The sequence below is a fragment of the Chrysochloris asiatica genome, unplaced genomic scaffold (genome assembly GCF_000296735.1).
Source record: "Chrysochloris asiatica unplaced genomic scaffold, ChrAsi1.0 scaffold00008, whole genome shotgun sequence".
NCBI classification, from domain to species: domain Eukaryota; kingdom Metazoa; phylum Chordata; class Mammalia; order Afrosoricida; family Chrysochloridae; genus Chrysochloris; species Chrysochloris asiatica.
Window position 1 is genome coordinate 12,555,694 of NW_006408526.1, and position 20,093 is coordinate 12,575,786.

A 20,093-nucleotide genomic window follows, 5' to 3' on the forward strand; every position below is an offset into this window, starting at 1 on the left:
CTGGCAGAGTTTCCCAGTGGCTGTCAAGCATCTCAGATAAATTCAATCTCCATTAGGCCTCTCAACAGCATTTATGAAGGCTGCTCTTGGTCTCCCATAACCTAGAAAGAGTAAAAAGGATATATTCCTAATACCAGTGTAAATCTTCTTTCCAGTGTAATAATCTCACTTTGTAGTTTGCCACTAGGGGTTTGAAACTGTTATGTGAATTCTTCATTTTCTTTTTTCCTGTTTAAAGGATCATAAGGACACTAATTTGTTGGAAAACATGAAATTGGGTAGAATATAATTGCTTTCTCACTCAGCCAGATTCTCTGAAGGACCTTAAAACAGATCTATAATATTAACCTGAGGTGGATAAGGGAAGCAATTATTCTGATAGTTCAGGCTAAGGAAGTGTAGCAGAAAACAAAGCCAGCTGTGCATTTTGAATTAGTTCACATTCCATCAAAACTCAAAACAAACAATGAAGAGGTGAAATTTCATAAGTGTGTTTTTGAGACTACTAACTATTCTAACTGACATCATTAAGACAATATAATCTTATTAGGGCCTGCAATTGAGTATAGTTGGAAAGTAAAAAAATATATATCTTTTCCCCTGACCTCATGAAACATTATCTAATAAATGTTTCCTATCTGACATTTTCTTCTTCTTCTCCTTTAAATTTAGAATTTCCCTCACCCCATTTATTACACTAATTAAATATGAACATGGACTACCATAAATTATTCATGATAATTATTCCCTTGTCTACCTCATGCAAGGAAAGTTCCCTGCTGGTATCAATTCCACAGTGAGATCTTGGTGATGCTAAAGCAATTCTGACTTCAATGCATTCTACCTGGAGTAAACAAACAAACAAAAAAGGCTTCAAGAACTTAAATTTAATTTTGGTTAAAAAAAAAAAATTATGGTAATGGTAGTCTATATGTTTTGTTGTAACTTTCTCCGGAGTATTGCTGTTAGACAAGATATTGTTAAAGAAACACAGTGAGGGAAACGACAACCATTGGATCTCTAAGAATAAAGGAGTAAGAGGTCTCTTATTATCTAAAATAGTTGAGAGTCTAGCACCTGTCACCCTGAGAGTGTGCTTGCTTAATCCTGAGCTCATTCTTTATTGATGGTGAACTCTGTGCCTTCTTTGAAGGCAGCTTGCTGCAGAATTTTCTCATTGTCTTCTTTGCTTGTCCTAGATTTTTGTTGCTGTATTGTTTTCATAAGGAGAATTTTTTTTTTTCAACTAAAACAATGTGTTGTTAAGTACTGTGGCATCAGTTCCAATTCATAGTGACCCTTCACAGGGTTTCTGAGGCTGCAAATCTTTACGGGAGCAGAAAGCCTCATCTTTCTCCCACGAACACCTGGTAGTTTCGAACTGCTGACCTTGAGGTTAGCAGTCCGATTAATAACCACTATGCTACCAGAGTTCCTTAAGGCAATACATTAGTTGCAGTTAAAAGTGACAATTAAGATTTATATCAATTCTTTGAGTATTATTGGCTAGAAACTGGTAGTGCTCAAAAACCTCATTGTTTAATTTTTTTTTATAAAATCCCACTATCGATAGAAACATGTGTTTGAATATTTCTAGCTAGGGAACTGGGTATATTTTAGCATTGTTGTTGTTGTTGTCATGTGCCGTGGAGTCGGTTCTGACTCATAGTGACCCTGTACAGGGTTTATGAGGCTATAAATCTTTTACGGGAGCAGAACGCCTCATCTTTCTCCCGAGGAGCAGCTGGTAGTTTCGAACTGCTGACCTTATGGTTCACAGCCTGATTCGTAACCAGCATTAAATAAACTAATTAAATAATTCACATAAAATTCTTTTATGTATGATAGTAAAAGTAGGTAAAATTTAAATATGTAATACATGTTCTTAATCTATTACTTAAAACCACCTAAAATTGATTCTCAATATATATACCATCAAGGACATTTTGTTTTAGGTTAGGTTTCTAATTTCAAAGCTTATGTTTCAATTATTATTAAGAGGAAATGAAGGATCCCAGGTGTTGCAACTGTTACGTTTTGACAGCTAACCAAAAGTTTGGCAGTTGGAACCCATTCAGGGGCTCTGCAGGAGGAGGAAAGACAGATTGGTTTTCATTAAGACAATAGCATTAAGAAAACTTATGGACAGTTCTAATCTGTCATGTGTCGTTGTAATGAGTCAAAATCAACTCAGCAGCACCAAATAGTAATAACAAAATCAATACAATCTATCATTTAAAATAATAAGCAGTATTGCGCATTAATAGTAACATTGGTTTTAGTCCAAGTACTTAAGTTTTAATCCACTTTTGCCATGTGACCAATGTCAGAGACTCTTTCTGAGCCTCCTTTACCTTATCTGTAAAATGGAAATAATACTTATCATGCCTCTGCCTGTTTCCCAGGGCTGCCTGAGTTAATGCACTGGACTGCAAAATCATTTGCACTGCAAGGTTGGTGGTTCAAGCTTACCAGCCATTCTTCGGAAACCCTCTACAGGGTCACTATGGGTTGGAACTGACTTGACAGCACTTAACAACAACAACAATAGCAAAGTACATCCCAATGCAATTGAGTGTAGTTAAAGCATATGCAAACTAATTTGCTAAATAATGACATGAAGTTATTATTACTGTTTCAAATAATAAAGCTAAAATATGGAATATACATCACTGGTTTGAAGAACTGCATTTATTTTTTCAGGAATCAAATTTAAGAAATCTCTATAAAAGGATAACATGTTAAAAGGTGCTCTTAATAGCCACCTGACCTAGAATTGTGAATCAATGGCTAATTTCATTTAATATATAGTACCTTAGAGAGAAAGTGCTCATATTTATGGTTATTTTTATTTCAATGTGGAGAGTTGAATCCTTGTCCAGAGGCATTTGCTATGTAACTGTTGATAAGAAATGGCTTGCTTTCATACACCAATAAGAAAATAATGTAATAAAATAAAAAATGTAATGATGGTACAGTAATTGATTCAACATCCGAAAACCTCATGATATAGTCTTTTCTTGAACTTGCAGTATATAAATATCAGTCTGGAAAATAACAATAATTGACAAACACATTAAATCTTTAGCAATGTGTATTGTAGGATGTCAGAGAGGATGGTATTCACAAGCTTAAAAGTTCAAAAATTCTTTTGCAGTCCATTGTTTACTCAATTTCCTACAAATGCCCTACTCCATTGTCTGCTAACCTCCCTCCTGCACTCTCAAACCAGCAAACTTGTCTCTGACACGAAGCACAAACCACTCCTCTGGCTTTCTTTTGTCCCCAATTCTGACTTTTTATTATGAATATCCATGCATCATCTATGGTTTCCTTAGTTAGCTTTCCCATTTCCATCACTGTCTCTTCTCTCTCTCTGTCAAATAAGGTTGATTCTTGCAAAATAAAATTGATGGTTAGCATACAAGTGCTGACAATTTCCTCTTATGGATGGATTCCTGAAGCTTTATCCATCCTTAATAATGGAATCAACTCAAAGAACACATCTAAACCATAGTGGATGTATGATTTTATCCCAAAATTGCCATGAGTCACTGTGTTTAACCTCCTGTCTGGTAAATTTCAAATTGGTTTGGTATGAGTATAAGGCTAGATGAGGATGCAATTAGATTTAATCAAGCTATAAGGTCTCTCAGAATGGATTTGTATGTCATTGAGGATAAATCAAATTGCTCTAAAAAAGGAGGCTGAAACAGTCTCTAGAAAAATGTCTCCTACCTTGTCAGGTTCAGGACAGAACCATGTAAGAAAAACCTGAATGCTCTCATGGATTGCCATTAAAAGTCAACATAAATGGTGCATGAAGGAGAAGATTTAAATCTGAAGTTAGGAATCAAATAAGTGTCCTCCAAGAATCCCTTATATACTACACTTGATCTTAGCCAAAATGCCAAGAAACTACCACTCGTCTGTCAGTTTGTCATACTGTGGTGGCTTGTGAGTTTCTGTGATTCTGAAAGCTATACCACCGGTATTTTAAATACCAGCAGGGTCACCCACAGTGGACAGGTTTCAGATGCGCTTCCAGATGAAGACAGACTAAGAAGAAGGAATGATGAACTACTTCCAAATACTTAGTCACTGAAAACCTTATGAATAGCAGAGAAACACTGTCAGATAAAATGCCGGAAAATGAACCCCTCAGGTTGGAAGGCACTCAAAATGCTACTGGAGAAGAGCTGCCTCCTCAAAGTAGAGTTGACTGTGATGACACGAATGGCGTAAAACCCATGGGAGAAAAGCCTATGGGACCTTCATTTGCTGATGGGGCACAACTCAAAATGAAGAGAAACAGCTGTAAACATCCATTGAATATTGGAACATGGAATGTACGAAGTATGAATCTGAGAAAATTAGAAGTTGTCAAAAATGAAATGGAATGCATAAATATCGATATCTTAGGCTAATTTAGTGATTTTGGATCTGACAACCATATGGTTTACTATGCCAGGAATGACAAATTGAAGAGGAATGGTGTTGCATTCGTTGTCAAAAAGAACATATCCAGATCAGTCATGAGATACAACACTGTCTGTGATAGGATAATATCCATGCACCTACAGGGAAGCCCAGTTAATACTACTACTATTCAAATTTATCCACCAACCACTAAAGCCAGTGAGGATGAAATTGAAGAATTCTACCAACTTCTTCAATAGGAAATTGATCAACAATGCAATCAAGATGTATTGATCATTACTGGTGCTTGTAATGCAAAGGTTGGGAGCAAAGAGGAAGGATCAGTAGTTGGAAAATATGGCCTTAGTGATAGAAATGATGCTGGAGAATGCATGATAGAATTCTGCAAAACCAATGATTTGTTCATTTCAAATACCTTCTTTATACAGCATAAGAGACAACTATACACATGGACCTCACCAGATGGACTATATAGAAATCAAATGGACTAAATCAGTAGAAAGAGATGATGGAAAAGCTCCATGACATCAATTAAAACAAGGCCAAGGGCAGACTGTGGAACAGACTATCAATTACTCATATGCAAATTCAAACTGTAGCTGAAGAAAATGAAAACAAGTCCACAAGAGCCTAAATATGACCTTGAATATATCCCACCTGAATTTAGAGATCATCGGAAGAACAGATATGACGCATTAAACAATAAAAACTGAAGACCACAAGGGTTGTGGCATGACATCAAGAACATCATACATGAAGAAAGCAAAAAGTCATTAAGAAGCCAAGAAAGAATGAAAAGGTCAAAATGGATGTCAGAAGACACACTGAAACTTGCTCTCCAGCATAGAGACGCTAAAGCAAATGGAAGAAATGAGGAAGTCCAAAAGCTGAACTGCAATTTCAAAGATGAGCTCGAGAAGATAAAGGCAAATATTACAAAAAAATGTGCAAAGATCTGGGATCAGAAAACCAAAAAGTAAGAACACGCTCAGCATTTCTCAAGCTGGGGGAACCAAAGAAAAAATTCAAGCCTCAACTTTCATTATTGAAAGATTCTCTGGGCAAATTATTGAATGATGCAGAAAGCATCAAGAGAAAATGGAAGGAATACACATAGTCACTCTACCAAAAGGAAATGGTTAATGTTCAACCATTTCAAGAGGTAGCATATGATCAAGAGCCAATGATACCGAAGGAGGAAGTCCAAAGTGCATTGCAGGAATTGGCAAAGAGCAAGGCACCAGGAATTGATGGAATAAAAATTGAAGTCTCTCAAGAAAGTGAGGCAGCACAGGAGGCACTCACTCATCTCTGCCAAGAAATTTGGAAGACAACTTTCTGGCCAACTTATAGGAAAAGATATTTGTGCACGTTCCAAAAAGAAGTGACCCAATGGAATACAGAAATCATTGGACAATCTCTTTGATATCCCATGTGAGTAAAGTTTTGCTAAAGTTAATACAAAAACAGCTACAATCATACATTGACAGAGAACTTCCAGACATTCAAACCAGATTCAGAAGAGGCCGTGGAATGAGAGATATCATTGCTGATGTCTGATGGATCTTGGCTGAGAGCAGAGAATATCAGAAAGATGTTTACCTGTGCTTTATTGACTATGCAAAGGCTTTCGATTCTGTGAATCATGACAAACTATGGACAAGATTGTGAAGTATGACTATTCCAGAACACTTAATTGTGCTCATGAGGAATCTGTACCTGGACCAAGAAGCAGTTGTTCAAACAGAACATGGGAACACTGGATGTTTTAATATTAAGAAAGGTGAGCAACAAGGTTGTATTCTTTCACTATACTTATTCAACCTGTATGCTGAGCAAGTAATCTGAGAAGCTGGTTTATATGAAGAAAAGAGAGGGATCGGGATTGGAGGAAGACTCATTAACAACCTGCGATATGCAGATGATACAACCTTGCTTGAAAAGGACTTAAAACATTTACTGATGAAGATCAAAGAGCACAGTCTTTTGTATGGATTACATTTCAATGTAAATAAAATCAAATTCCTCACCACTGGACCAATAAACAACATTCTTATTAAAGGAGAAAAGATTGAAGTTGTCAAGGACTTCATTCTTCTTGGATCAAATATCAACACTCATGGAAGCAGCAATCAAGAAATCAAAGGATGTATTGCATTAGGCAAATCTGCTGCACATGATCTTTTTAAAGTGTTGAAGAGCAAAGATGTCAGCTTGAGGACTAAGGTGCGCCTGACCCAAACCATGGTATTTTCAAGAACCGCATATGCATGTGAAAGCTGGACAGTGAATAACGAAGAACATAGAAGAATTGATGCTTTTGATTTATGGTGTTGGAGGAGAATATTGAAAGTGCCATGGGCTGCCAAAAGAACCAATAGATCTGTTTTGGAAGAAGTGCAGCCAGAGTGCTCCTTGGAAGCCAGGATGGCCAGACTTATCTCTCATACTTTGGACATATTGTCCAGAGGGACCAGTCACGGGAGAATGATATCATGTTTGGTAAGGTGGAGTGTCAGAGAAAAAGAGGAAGACCCCCAATGAGATGGATTGGCCAAGTAGCAGCATCGATGGACTCAAGCATGGAAGCAGTAGTGAGGTTGGCCCAGGATCAGGCAGTGTTTCATTCTGCTGTGCATAGGTCACTATGGGTCAGTACCGACTTGATGTCACCTAATAACAACAACAAGGAACCTTCTTCCCCATCATGAGAGCCTCCAGTTTTTAAGTGTTTTCCTTGTTAATATTTAAAAACAAGTTTTAATTAGTAGATCATATACATTAGTTATTTTCTTCTCTATCACAAATTCCCCGAAAAAAAGTATGCATTTACTTGTCCAGTGTTGGGGAAGAAGGGTGACTTCTTTTTATTACCTCTAGAATTTTCTATAGAGGGGCCTCTGGGTAATGAATTGGATTATAAATTAGAATTCTAAGGGAGAGTATTTGACAGTGTTAGCCTGGAAGGGATAAACAGAACTGTCTGTGATGTTCAAGAAAGGATAGCTACCAGAGACAGGGAGATCTGGAGTGCTGTGGGCTTTGAAAGCTATTACTTGTGGTCTTCTTAGAGGGAAAGGGAAAGGACCTAGTGGAAATCTGTGTTACACTTGTTCTTTATGTTTTTACTGATTCATTTCATAATGTTTATTCAGAGATTTATTCAGAGTTATTGCTCTGGTTGCAAAAGCCTGGCCATAAATGGGCATATGGAAGGACAAATGCTTTATGTATTTGTATATGTGTTTTATAGATTTGTTTCAAGTTTTGTTGAATATATTTCAGGGCTCTTGGAGGGGTCAGAAATAAGAATATATGTGAAATGAGGTTGTAGGGGAATGTTTACATGTGTGTTTAGTTTATGTGCAGAATGCCTGGGTGGCATATACGATTGGAAGCCCAATGACTAGCAGAAAGCTTGTTGATTCAAGTCCACCCTGAGGTATCTTGGAATACAGTCCTGGTAATCTGTTTCCAAAAGACCACAGCCTTGAAAACCCTATGGAGCAGTTCTACTTTGCACACAGAAGTCTTCATGAATCAGAACTGACTCAGAGACAGTGAACAGCAACAATACATGCATGCCTTATATGTGTTGTGTATATATTCAATCATGTGTCCCTGCCTTTCAGTCTTGGTTGATGTAAATCTTACTGAAAAAGTTGGAAAAGGGATATAGGAAAGATTGTAATAAGTAGGCTAAATTATACTGAATTCACTGCTAAACTCTGGAATTTTAAATAACCTTCTTCCTTGAAGGGAACCTTCTACAAGTTAAGAGATTCATAATATATCGATTCTGTTGTAAATATGTTACCTTCCTAAAGTCTTACAAGTTAATGTGAAGATCAACTTACATACTTAAAAAATATACATATATTTCCTTTAACCAACCCATAATACTGAACATATAAATTGTTGTTGTTGTTGTTAAGTGCCCCCGCGTCAGTTCCAACCCAGAGAGACCCTGAACAGGGTTTCCGAGGCTGTAAATCTTTATGGGAGCAGAAAGCCTCATCTTTCTCCCACGTAGCCGCTCGTAGTTTCCAACTGCTGACCTTGTGGTTTGCAGCCCGATTCCTAACCACTACACTACCAGAGCTCCTTGAACATATAAATAGGACCACACTTAATTAATAAGTTGCCCGAGTTAGTAACAGAGAAGTGTTATATAAATTAGGATCCTAAAATACTCAATATTTTGCCAGTGATAAATGAGGATTTTTATAACAGAGTTTGGATAATACTTCTTAGAAAATCCAGGCATACAACTAATTAAATACATAAATTTATTTTAGTGTATAAATGAAATTAGGCTAATAAAAATGAGTACAATTCATATTCAGCTTGGTTCCAAAATTTGTATCACCTTAAATTCAAATTTAGAATGGAAATTAAATGCAAAGATAAGTATGAACACAAAGGTCTATTATGTAATTTGAACGGAGGATTCAATAGAATCCTCCACTTGAGGAATTTGAGGAAGCCTTGACTATAAGTTATTTCTAGGAACATCATTTTCCACTGAGTTCTTTTTCAATAAGAAAATGGCACTGTTACTGTGACTAAGAGCTTAAGTCTAGAGTTACTCAGCCTGCATTTGAAGTTCAGCTCTGCCACTTATTAACTCTATGGTTGTTGTTTTAAGTGCCATAGAGTCAATTCTGTATAGGATTGCCATAACAATCTTGTATAGGATTTCTGAGGAGCGTCTGGTAAGCCTGAACTACCAATCTTGCAGTTCAAACTGACTTTGCAGTCCAGCGCATGATCCCACAGTGACACACTAGTATTCTAATATATGACCAGGAGGATTTTGCCTAAGTTCTATGTGCCTCAGTTTTCCATCTCCAGGTCACGTTTTTTACTGTTGTTGGTGGTAAGTACTGCTGAGTCGGTTTTGATTCATAGAGACCCTGTATAGGGTTTCCGAGGAGTAGCTGGTGAGTTTGAACCGCTGACCTTGAGTTCAGCAGATCTTGTGGTTCAAAAGACCTTGTGGTCCAGTGCTTATCTTACAGCGCCACACCATGGTAGTTGTGAGGAATAAATACACTGAAATGTGTGCTAAGTACATTGAAATTATCCTGGTAAATATCAATCTTATTTGTGAAGATAAGGGTTTTATTTGTTTCCTGTTTTGCTGTAAAAATTGCCATAAATGGAGAGGTCGAAAACAATGACAACTTGTTCTTTTACAGTTCTGGAAGCCAGAAGTCTGACACAGGTTTCACTAGGCTAAAATTAAGGTGCAGTCAGAGTGTGTTCTTTTCTTTAGGCTCTAGGGAAAGATTTGTTTCCTATTTCATTAGCCTTGTGAACAGAATTTAGTTCTTTGCTGTTGTGGAACTGAGGTCCCTGTGTTCTTGCTGGCAGAACACTGAGGGTCATTTCTAGCTTGTAAACATCTCCACGTTCTGTGACTCGTGGCTCCCTTCCTTCACCTTCTAGACAACAGTATCAGGATAGGCTTCTTCATACAGCATCTCAAGTTACTTTTCTCTCGGGTCTCTCTTCTCTCTATTTATCTCTCTCAAATACAGAACAACCAACTAAGAGGCTTCACATTTAATGATTTGTTTGATTAAATTTTATCCATCCAAGAAATCAAAATAACCTACCCATCTCTAGTCCTTTATTCTTTATCACACCTGCAAAGAAACATACTCACACATTCACAGTTTCTAGGAGGGGTTATATAGAATTGTTTGGGGGCTATTTTTCTGCCTATGGCAATAATAATAGTCTTACATGGAAGTTTCAAGGGTCAGAAATAATTACATTTGCCAGGTTGTCTGTGGAAAGATTTTTTTTTTTTTTTTTTTACTTTCTGTACATGTTTCAAAGTGGAAGGAAGAAAGTGACCAGCTCCCCAAGAATCTGACTAGAGAAGTGTAATGATTCATTTTATTTGTCAACTTGGCTAGGCGATGGTGCCCATTTATTTGACCAAACACTAGTCTATTGTTGTTGTTAAGTGCCATCGATTTCTTTCTGACTCATAGCGACCCCGTATATATAGGGTTTTCAAAGAGAGGCTGGTAGGTTTGAACCACTGACTTTGTGGTTTAAACTGACCCTGTGGTCCAGTGTATTATTCAGCAGCACCACACCAGGACTCCAAAGAGAGTACTTACATGTGACTAAATCAGTTGGCCTTAAGTAAAGCAGATTACTCTCCAAAATGTGTGTGGATCTTGCCCAATCAATTGAAGGCCTTAAGAGCAAAAAGAAAGTTTCCCTGGGATGTGTTTTGCTTCCAAGGTATAAATAGACATTTTACAAAATTCCCTCACTCCTCAAAATTCATCACTCTTCAAAAGTTGTTTGATCTATTGATTTTGGGACACACGTCTGTAGGCATCTCTAGCCTTTCTCTTAATGAGATATTTTAGAGTTGCTAACTTTCCACAATTATGTGAGTCAATTCCTTAAAAGAAATGCACTTAACTGTTCTCTAGAAAACTCTGATTAACAATAGGATTGTTTAGCAAAATGAATACTGCTTTCATGAGAGAATAGATATAGAATGTAGAACCACCCCTCCTCCCAATTAAAAAACAAAACAAAAACAAACAACCTACATATGGCTAGGAGGATTCATGTCTGTTATTTAAAAACATTCCTAAATACAGCAAATTTGATAGCATTTTTTAATAAAAGATTATTTATTAACCTTTATTATGTTAACTTGCATTGCAACTTTCCAGAATATATGAATCATGTTTCCTAATCTTATTCGAGTATTGAAATTTCATTTTTTGTTGTTTCTAGGCACTAGGAATTCTAACATCATAGATGGTCAGCAGTATGGACAATGTCACATTACACGGGAGACAAATTTGTCCATACTGGGGTCCTGGTGTAGAACTGTGGGTTAACGTGCCAGACTGCAAAGCAGTTTAAATTGCAAGCTCATTGGTTCAAGCTCACCAGCTGCTCCTCAGAAACCCTATATCGGTCGTTATGGGTCGGAACCGACTCGACAGCACTGGCACTTAGCAACAACAACAAAATGTGGTCTCTTCTATAACTTCGGCTGGAACTTATTTTTGTTTTCAAGAATAGACACTTTAAATTACTCACTGTATTAAGTAGTATGTATACTATATGTTGTTGTTTGTTGTTAAGTGCAATCAAGTTGATTCTGATTCATAGTGACACTGTATAGGGTTTTCAAGGAGTGGCTGGTGAGCTTGAACTGCCAATCCTGCGGTAAAAACCAAACTTGAGGCTGAATGTTTATCCTACAGTGCCACAACAGAAGTCTATTTGTTCTATACATACATGGCCATATCTTTATATCATTGTTGTTAAGTAATTGCCATCGAGTCAATTCCAACTCATACAGACCCTGTATCGTTTTCCAAGGAGCAGTTGGTAAGTTTCAACTGTCGACCTTGCATTCAAACCAACTTTGTGTTCCAGTGCTTATCCTCAAGCGCCATCTCAAGACAATGGCTATTATTATTACTGTTTCATATTTTATATGTGTTAGTATGTGTCAAGCACTTAGCTAAGGACTTGAGTATTACTTCAGTAGATACTCATAATAATCCCTTTGTGTTGTTGTTGTTGTTGAGTGCCGTCGATTCGGTTCTGACCCATAGCGACCCTGTACAGGGTTTCTGAGGCTGTAAATCTTTACGGGAGCAGAACGCCTCATCTTTCTCCCATGGAGCAGCTGGTAGTTTTGAACTGCTGGCCTTAAGGTTCACAGCCTGATTCGTAACCACTACGCTACCAGAGCTCCTAATAATCCCTATAGGTAAGTGCTATAAATGATCCTCATTTTATAGATGAGGAAATTGAAACTTAGAAAAGTTAGTAGAATATAAAATAGGATTTGAAAATCAAACATGGACTGTTTTACTTCACAATATGTCATCTTATTCACTGTGCTATATTACTTGTGTAAATGTGATCATAAATATATGGCACACAATAATTTAAAGACAACACTTTATTTGGAAGTGGACAATGGAAACCATAATCTAAGAGTAAGGTAGGCAGGTCTAGTTATGCCCTAGTCTCTGCACACACCCTTGCCCAAGAGAAACTGCTCCACTCCCAAGAGCTTCAGCTGTTTTGTTCATGCAACAAACTGTCTCATTCCATACTCTGGCCACACAGAAATAATTAGACCAGGTAGAGAATCATGGCTTCAAGAAACCACTCCACAAACTGTTTTGAGCCAATTAATTCTATCTTGAAACTCTAACTTGGGTCATTTAGGAGTTGAGTTGCATTAATGTATCATCCATAAAAAGATATAGTGCAAGAACCCATAGAGTGCTGAGGTGAGTGTCTTTGGAAATTATACTTGAAGTGAAATTCCCTAGACCTGAAAGGAAAGAAAAGAAATTTCTGCCTTAGCTGGAAAAGCTAAGTGCCAAGGAATCTTGAAATCAGCTGAAAACAAAGATTTATAGAAGGTTGAGAGTGAAAACATATAGTCTTTGTGAAAGGAAAGGTAAGAGTCCCTGTTGACTGAAAAATCTGGCCTCTTGGAAGAAATTGCCTGAAAGTCAGACAGGGCAATTCATTGAAATGCCATTGCTTAAAATATCTTGCAAAGTCTTCAAATTCCTTTGCTTTGGTTTTATATTTGCTGAGCAGTATTCTGATCTTAATTTGCTTTCCTGCAAAAAGGCTTTCCTATCAGGTGGTGAATGAATTTTCTGGCTGACAGGAGCATTTCTCACCTTGAATTTATACATTGTCATTCTAATGACAGCTGGGTCAGGGTGAATCATCAAGCTTCATCACCTTTAGGTGAACTAATGAAATAAGGAGTCTGAACCCTCTTAGATGAATGGCCAGATCCAATTCACCAGCCTGGAGGTTTAAGCTGACAACTAGACATGCACACATGCATTAAGTCACAAATAAATTCTTCAGCAAATGTTTGTTGGCTGTTTAGTGTGTGCACCACTCGGAACGTTGGATACCTGCAGTAAACAAGGCAAGAATGCACTTTATATTCTGACAACTTACATTTTAGAAGTAGAAAACAGAAAATTATTTGAAAAATTACAGAAATAGATACATAAATAAAAGAAAAAGCTATGGAAATCATCAGGTAATGAATGAATGGTAGGTTCTATGAAGAAAACTATAGTAGGGTGATAAAATAGAAAGTAGAGTCCTGGTGTGGTGCTGTAGGATAAGCACTCGACCACAAGGTCAGTTTGAACTGCAAGATCAGCATTTCAAACTCAACCAGCTGCTCCTCAGATACCCTATATAGGGGTGCTATGGGTTGGAACCAACTCAACAGAGCTTAACAATAACAACACATAATAGAAAGTAACTGGGTGATAGTTATCTGAGAGGGACAATAGTGGAGCAGTCTGAAATAATGTACTTCACACAGATTCATATCTGTCTCCTTTATTTCCTAGTGCAGCACTATAGGGTAATGTGCTAGACTTCAAGGTCAGTTTGAACAGCAAGGAAACCCTATACAGGGTCACTATGGGTTGGAATTGACTCGATGGCACTTAACGGCAAAATAACCACAACAACCTTGCATAGTTATCTTAACCTTACCTAAGATTGCGGTGTTATGAACATTGTTGTTGTTGCCAGGTGCCATCGAGTCGGAACCGACTCATAGCGACCCCATGCACAGCAGAACGAAACAATGTCCGATCCTGGGCCAACCTCACTACCGCTGCCACACTTGAGTCAATCAATGATGCCACCTGGCCAATCCATCTCATTAGAGATCTTCCTCTTTTTCTCTGACCCTCCACCTTACCCAGCATGACATCCTTCTCCAACGATTGTTTCCTCCGGACAATATGTCCAAAGTATGAGAGACGAAGCTTAGCCATCTTGGCCTCCAAGGAGCACTCTGGTTGCACTTCTTCCAAAACAGATCTATTGGTTCTTTTGGCAATCCATGACACTTTCAGTATTCTCCTCCAACACCACAACTCAAAGGCATCAATTCTTCTACGATCCTCCTTATTCACTGTCCAGCTTTCACATCCATATGAGGTTATTGAAAATACCATGGCTTGGGTCAGGCGCACCTTAGTCCTCAAGCTGACATCTCTGTTCTTCAACACTTTAAAAAGTTCCTGTGCAGCAGATTTACCAAGTGCAATACGTCGTCTGAACATTACATGAGTTAATATATGTAAAGTTAGGCAGAATTGTAAATACTGTTAAGAATGGTGCTAGGTACATGGTAAATGCTATAAAACTGTTGATTGCTGTTATTGTTTCTATTTTTATTAGGCATTTCATTGAGATTCGAATAAATTGAAAGACCGACTGTATGAATCAGGCAAAAGAACATTCTAAGAAAAGAAAAATGCTTATACAAAGATCCAAAGACAATAATGTGCTTGGCCCAGTTAAGGATTAGAATGAGGTAAATACAGAGCAACAGAAGAGGAAGGAGTGGTCAGAAAGTAAGTCAAGTGATAAGCAGGGCAGGGTCATAAAGGGCTAAGCTAATGGTAGGGATTTTTTTTTTTTTTTTTTTTTGACAAAACAAAGCAAAATAAATCTGCTATTACTTGAGAACAATAAGTGTTGTGGAATGAAAGCAGGAATATCAGTCAGTAGGCTACATCAATAGCTGAATGGAAAGATGTATTATACCCACTTCAAAACCAAGATATGTGTAGAACTGTACCACTAAACACCTCCATGGAGCATATATAATATATATGTTTTTACATATGCAGTAAACACTGGACCACTAACCACAGGGTGGGCAATTCAAAGTCACTAGTCAGAGGGAGAAAGATGAGACTTGGTTCCAGTATAGATTTACAGCCTTAACAATCCTATGCAGGGTCGTTTTGACTTGTAATCAACTGGATGACAGTGGGCTTAGCAGTTAACAAAGGAAAAAGAACCAGGTAAAATTTCTGCCTTCAGAGAACATTACAGTATATATCTTAACCTTGAACAAGAAATCTTTTCCTTCAAGATTACTATCCTTTTATCTAAGGCACATTAAAAAATAGGTATGTGATATGGCTCTCTCAAAAATGTCTACATATCTATCTCAAAGATGTTTAGAGCATATCAATACCATTAACGCTATTTGTGAATATCTTTTATCATCTCTTCAACCTGTGGAATCTTTACTAAGGCATTAATTTCACATTCTGTCATACCAATCACTCCGGAAATGCATTCGCATACATACATTTACCTCTGGGTCATCAGTTTGCTGTGTATATATGAGGGGACTTCAAAAGGTGCTTGGAAAAATTTCATTATCTTTCAATTCCATTCTTCCATGAACTTTTGAAGCCCTATCATACAATGTGTGTCACTATTGCTATTAGGACTTGGTAAATTTTCTACCTCATAGTTCATTCATTTTTCTTAAGCACTCTAGCTGTAAGATGGATACCTTAGTTTAATTGCAAAGACTTCCAACAAACTAAGGTCAAGTTGGCATGAATCTCTTCAGGTATGTTTAACAGTGAGTCATAATAATTTTATTTTTCCTAAAAAGAGCAAACCTGTTTCTAATATTACGCTGACATTTGAAGCCAGAAGTTTCAAACACTTAGTCTGTTTGCAAGATCTATTCATACTCCACCTAGGGATAACTCAGCTCCCAAGGAGTTTGTTTAACTTAAGTGGTTTTCTTTCCACTCCCCCTGAAGAAAATATGCAGGAGCAGAGAGAATGTTGATTTAGTCTCCCTACCCTTGCAATAGAAACCAAATAACAATGAAATATTTTAATAGTTTTTTTTTTCTTTTTTTCTTTTGGTGTAACTAATGATTTCTGGAAATAATTTTCCTTTGAGATGTGCCTTAAAAAGTGTCTAAATATAAGATTATTTAAATATATTTTAAAACATAAGAAGTGAATGTATCTTAAGTCTCTGGGCAAATGTGGTAAAACTTAGAGAATATGGAGATTGCTCTGCTGCCCTGAATTCGCTTCAGAAAGATCCTACAAATTTGAGAATTTATAATTAGACATCAATCTGTTTAGTTATTTTTCTTTCAAGGTTTTCTTTAAAATAATTAATATTTGGATAGAGTAAGAGAAAGAGGTGGAATAAAACTCAAACTGAAAAAGAAGTTCAGGCTTATTGGTCTACTAGTGATCAATGGAACTTTGAGACTATGGCCCTTAGTCACCTTCCAAGTCTGGAACTGAACTCAATTTCAGGCAAACATTAGACAGATCTCTAAGATCTACAAGGGGAATCATATCACTAGGGAGGTACACACACCTTAGAATAATCAACCATTTGAGATAAAAATGGCATCATTTACTCATGGACATGGTTAAGAAGGATTAGGAAAGGAGACACAAGGAGGAAGTGGTATGATTAATGTTATATTGTGGAGATTGAAATCAATGTGATGAAACAAATTATGCATGAATTGTTGAATGGAAACTGATCTGCTCTGTAGAACCTCACCCAATTCACAATAAAAAATTAAAAAGAAATAATTACTAATTCTTATTGACTTTCTAAATGACCTTATGCTGACAAATAAGAACAAACATTTTGAAAAAGAGTAATGGTTAGTTCATGGAACTGGGTTCAGTAATATTAAAAGCAAAAACAAATGAGGACCAGAGAAAGAAATGTTCATTTTCTTTTATCAAGACAAAGATTTTCATTTCTGGTAGCGCAGTGGTTACGAATCGGGCTGCGAACCTTAAGGTCAGAAGTTCTAAACTACCAGCTGTTCCACGCGAGAAAGATGAGGTTTTCTGCTCCTGTAAAGATTTACAGCCTCAGAAACCCTGTTTAGGGTCACTGTGAGTTGGACTCCACAGCACATAACCACAACAACAAATGGCTTATATTATGTGTCCACAGGACCTGTAGAGACCACAGGGTTTAGCAGAGCAGTATATAATATTTTTTGTTGTTGGTCAAGGATTTCAATGTAATCAAACAAAGTTTGGACCATTATCCTGTTTTCTTGTCATGACTAATGCCCTTGCTAAGATGATGTTGGTTCTTTAGAAAAAAGAAGGAAAAAAGAATGTGGTATATATGTTTACTATTCTGGGAAGCTGAGGTACAAAATAAAGGCAGAAAATCTAGGTAAAGTAGACACTGTGTGAGCAGAAAGGCAATTAAATAGTATGAATAATTAAGTGAGACTTACCCTCTGTAAGTTGTCAGCAGGAATGATCTAGATAGACTCCTGCCACCTCCAGTAGTAAATGCTGAGGCGAGCAATGAGAGGACCTCGGAAATGTTTTCATCAAAGCATGAAAAACAGTGGGTAAATGCTTTGCCCTTAAGTTAAATCAGCCTGCCAATGCAAATGATTTAAACCCCTGTAGACAATTTTGTGCTGTAGGAGCAGATAGGTCAGCAGATGCAAACATGTCAAATACACACACGCATATACATACACAGAACATAGTTTATCTACTTGGATGGTACCTTGTTCTAAATATATCATGCTCTGAAACATTAAGATACTAAAATGCTATATGCTTACTTTAAGTTTAAAAATTTAGCTTCTTGATATCTAATGGGAAATATTATCATGCTCAAAGGCAATATTAACTACTGATTAAATTCTGAGCCAAAGTTTGCATGTTTACTACAACCTGAAAGGAGCTCTGGTAATGTAGTGGATTATGATCTGGGCTGCTAAACGCGAGGTAAGTAGTTTGAAACTACCAGTCACTCCATGGGAGAAAGATGAGGGCTTCTGCTCCCATAAAGATTTATAGCCTCTGAAACCCTGCACAGAATCTCTATGACTTGATGGCACACAACCTCCACCACTATCGCTACAACCTGATTGTTTTAGTTTGAAAAGCTGTTTCTTAGAAGACACTCTACTTATATCCAGAGTAGCAATAATACATGGTTGCAATTCTTTTCTTTCTTCCATTCCTCTGTGTCACATGCACTAGGCTAGCTGGATCACAAATTTGGATTTGTATCAACCTAGGATATGAACAAGAAATCCTGGTGTGGCACTGTGATATAAAGCACTGGATGGCAAGGTCAGTTTGAACCTTTGAGCAGCTCACTGGCTGCTCCTTGGAAATCATTTACAGGGTTGCTATGAGTTGGAACTGACTCAATGACACTTAACACCAAAAATGAGATGATGACTGGTTGAGAGTAATGTGCTGCTTTTCCATGGCCCAGGCAAAGATGACTCATTGAATCCTATAGATTGTGGGTAGCTATGTTAATAGTTTAGTGTAGTTTGGCTAAGGGAATATGATATGTTGGTAATTTTGATGGTTTTTAACCATGTCTTGGTCAGCATGACAATATGGCTACTGTGATCAAGCTGGATATAATGTTTTCATAAAAGCTTTGGTTCAATTAACTAAAAATTTTGCCATGTTATAACTTCCCAGGCCACCACATATTTTGGCTGTCTTCTAGCCAGTTTTCATGGACTTGGGAAAATTAAATTCTGTGTTTTAAGGGGTATGCTGTGGACAACAAATTCTCATGACTAGAGATCTCTAGGGCTTGAGTTACCCTCACTATAAAAATGAACGCAACAATTAGCTGCAGCAGATGCTGTTGGTGGTAAACAATGTAGACCAGGCATACTCGGGCCTTTATTGCTACTGGACATAGGAATTTGTGGATGAAATTTAAAGAAAAAAGTGAAGGAGATGAAGGATTTTAGATACTTTGAGTAGAAGTAGACACTCCAAATAAATCCTCCTTTGGAGAGTTATAAAATTTAGAACTTCTGAAATTTTAATGGTGTTCTACCACAATCCTTCTTGGTTTATCATTTATATAAGCCCTGGTATAAAGGAGCCCTAGAGAATGTGAGGTCCAATGGTCTGTTAGTATCCAACTCAGATTTTTTTAATCCTGTCTCTCCTATTTTCCCTGTTTTTTTTTTTTTTAGTTTATTCTAACTCACAGTTACTACATGCACAACTGAACGAAATATTGCCTGGTTTTTGACCATCCTCACAGTGACTGTTCTGTTTTAGCCCATTGTTGTTGCCATTGTGTCAATCCATCTCATTGAGGGTCTTCCTCTTTTTTACTGACCCTCCACTTTGCCAATCATGATATGCTTCTAAAAGACCTGGTCTTTCCTGATGACATGTCCAAACTACAAGACACAAGTTCTTCCCATGATGACATCTAAGGAGTATTCTGATGGTACTTTTTCCAAAACAAATTTGTGTGCTCTTCTGAAAGACCATAGTATTTTCAGTATTTTTCACAAACACCATGATTCAAACACATTGATTTCAATACATCGATCCTTTCTTTTTCATTGTCCAACTTTCACATGCATATGTTGTTGTTGTTAAGTGTCCTTGAGACTATTCCAACTCATAGTGAGTATGTATAGGGTTTTCAAGGAGCCGCTGGTGAGTTTGAATCACTGACTTTTTGTTTCAAATTGGCTTTGCAGTCCAGCATATTAACTCACAGTTTCACACCATGCATATGAGGAAATTGAAAATACCATTGCATGGCTCAGAGGCACAACAATCCTCAAAGTGACATCTCTGCTCTTTAATACTTTAAATACTTTTGCATCAAATTTGCCTATAACAATATGTCATTTGATATCTTGACTGCTGTGTCTATGAGCATTAATTATGGATCCAAGCAAAATTAAGTCTTTGACAACTTCAGTCTTTTCTCTGTTTATCATAATGTTATTAATTAGTCCAGTTGTGAGGAT